We start from the raw sequence: 3356 nt of genomic DNA on the forward strand, positions 1-3356 counted from the left end.
TGCGACAACGGGGTCTAGATTTGTTTTCGGTGGCTACAGAGCCTTGTAGTGGCGGAACTTCTGATCTGGGGTTAATTTTTATGGTTTCTCTATTTATAGGATTTTTTGGCGCCAGTTTCATGCAAAGATGGGCCTCGAGGTGAGCACAGCCCACCGGGGCGGGCCTGGCCCACCAGGCGTGCCCTGCTGGGTTGTGCCCTCCTCGTGGCTCTTCTGGCCCTCCCATCTAGCTTCGGGGGTCTCTTTTGTTCCAGAAAAATTGTCAAAAAGTTTCAGCTCATTTGGAGAACTTTCATTTCTACACAAAAACAACACCACGGTAGTTCTATTGAAAACAGCGTCAGTCCGGGTTAGTTCCATGCAAATCATACCAAAACCATATAAAATTGTTGTAAACATGGCATGAATACTTCATAAATTATAGATATGTTGGAGACGTATCAATCACCTAGAGAGAGTGATTCATTAGATGTATGACCATGGCAATGTGCATCCTTATGGATTCTAATGACTTGAGAGATGATGCTACTAATGAATCCCATGTCTCCATTAGCACGCATAAGGTCACGAAGCTCAAATAGACAATCATCAAATTTAGGGTCACTAGGTTTCATTTTATGAAAAGCTATGGACTTTTGAAGAATCTCATCTAGATTTTTCAAGGAGTAGTTTGGAAAGCGTTCCTCAACAAATCTCCATATGGTGTAAGCACATTCAAGTGTAGGCAAGCAGACAATCAAGTTTCTTGGCAATCCTCTAATGATAAGATTAATAGTTCTAGGATTGCGAATCATGTCAAGAGACTCATCGGGGGTAGGATGCAATGGATCGATAGGAGGCACACGAGATCTAGTAATGTACTTGTTCAAGTAATATTCATTGAAAATATCAAGCATCTCATTTTACAAGCATTATAGAACTCTACATCAAGCATAGGCACTCTATGTCTAAAACTCTCAATCACAGACTCATCCATCTTCCTCAAATGGTGATTAAACCAAAGCAATGGAGACCAATGCTTTGATACCAATTGAAAGGATCAAGAAGAGGTGTCTAGAGGGGGGTGATTAGACCCTCAACAAGCAAAAAAAGCAGTTTTTAAGTTCTTCAAGTTGGGGTGGAGTTTTAGCACAAGTTTAAGCATTCATAGTACATTTCAAGCAAGCATGACAAGAGTATGAGCAGCGGAAAGAGTAAAGCATGCAATTCGCAAGAAAGTAAAGGGATGGGATGGGAGTGTGCAAACACAGTGAAGACACGGAGATTTTGGCGTGGTTCTGATAGGTGGTGCTATCGTACGTCCATGTTGATGGAGATTTCAACCCATGAAGGGTAACAGTTGTGCGAGACCACGGAGGGATCCACCCACGAAGGGTCCACGAAGAAGCAACCTTGTCTATCCCACCATGGACATTGCCCACGAAGGACTTGCCTCACTCGGGTAGATCTTCACGAAGTAGGCGATCTCCTTACTTACAAACTCCTTGGTTCAACTCCACACTCTTGTTGGAGGCTCCCAAGTAACACCTAACCAATCTAGGAGACACCACTCTCCAAAAGGTAATAGATGGTGTGATGATGATGAACAACTTTCTCTTGTGCTTCAAATGATAGTGTCCCCAACACTCAACTCTCTCTCATAGATTTGGCTATGGTGGAAAGATGGTTTGAGTGGAAAGCAACTTGGGGAAGCCTAGAGATCAAGATTCTTGTGGTTGGATTGGAATGTCTTGGTCTTCACACATGAATAGGTGGTTCTCTCTCAGAAAATGAGTAGTGGAAGTGTAGGCACGTTCTGATGTCTCTCTCTTGAATAGAGAAGGGGGTGGAGGGGTATATATAGCCTCCACACAAAATCTAACCATTACACACATTTGACCCAACTCGGTTAGACCGAATAGGTGAACTCAGTGAGACCGATTCAGTTCAGAATGTGAATGCTATGATTCTAGGTGGGACCAACATGATCAACTCGGTGGGACCGATGCGCTAGGGTTAGGGAAAAACCTCATCTTGGTGTGACCGATTGCATGAACTAGGTGAGACCGATTTCAGCAATGAGCAAATATAGAGTTGGTCAAGCAAACTCGGTGGGATCGATTGCACATTCGGTGACACCGAAATAATTGCAACATGCAATAGAGAATTTTCAGGACCATCTCGGTGAGACCGAGATCCCAATCGGTGAGACCGAACTGATTAGGGTTTCTGGCAGTGGCTTTGTCAAAAGAACTCGGTGGCGCCAGATAGATCAAATCGGTGGGGTCGAGTTTGACTTTAGGTTTTGGACATATTTGGAATTGAGAAAGTGGTTGAGGGCTTTGGAGCATATCACTAAGCACTTTGAGCAAGTAGATCATTAAGCAACACCTCATCCCATTTTAATAGTATTGACTTTTCCTATGGACTCAATGTGATCTTGGATCACTAAAAATAGAAATGAAGAGTCTTGAGCTTTTGCCAATATTTGTCCTTATCATTTTGAAAGGGTTCCACATTCTCTTGTCCATGCCACGCCATAGTTGAACTTTCGGAAATGTACTAGATGAAAATATTAGTCCAACAAGAGACATGTTGACATTAATTACCAAAATGTAACACCCCAGATGTAACTTTCCCTATTTGTACTCCAACTCTTGCCGTTTCCGGCGTTAAGTATATTTATTTTCTCGGGTTCGGGTTTTTGTCTCCATGTGTTGTTGTCGTTGTCATGCATCTCATATCATGTCATCATGTGCATTGCATTTGCATACGTGTTCGTCTCATGCATTCGAGCATTTTCCCCGTTGTTCGTTTTGCATTCCGGTGCTTCGTTCTCCTCCGGTGGTCATTTCTAGCTTTCTTTCGTGTGTGGGGATTAAACATTTCCGGATTGGACCAAGACTTGCCAAGCGGCCTTGGTTTACTACCGGTAGACCGCCTGTCAAGTTTCGTATCATTTGGACTTCGTTTGATACTCCAACGGTTAACCGAGGGACCGAAAAGGCCTCGTGTGTGTTGCAGCCCAACACCCCTCCAATTTGGCCCAAAACCCACCAAACTCTGCTCCATGCTCTAGAGCGTTCGATCACGATCGCGTGGCCGAAAACCGCACCTCATTTGGACTCTCTTAGCTCCCTCTATGCCTATTTAAACACCCCCCCATTCCAAATCCCGGGTCTCCCCTCGTCCCTAACCCTAAATTCCAGATCCGCCGCCGCCGGACACATCCGCCACCGACGGACACGTCCGGTCCGCCCGCCGCCGCCACGTGGCACACCACGTGGCACGCCACCATTGGCCCGCCTACGCCGCCGTTCCACCCCGCGGCCAGGCCCGGGAGGCCCGTGGCCGGCCCCCGGGGCCCATCTCGCCTC

The sequence above is a fragment of the Triticum aestivum genome, chromosome 3A (genome assembly GCF_018294505.1).
Source record: "Triticum aestivum cultivar Chinese Spring chromosome 3A, IWGSC CS RefSeq v2.1, whole genome shotgun sequence".
Taxonomy (NCBI): domain Eukaryota; kingdom Viridiplantae; phylum Streptophyta; class Magnoliopsida; order Poales; family Poaceae; genus Triticum; species Triticum aestivum.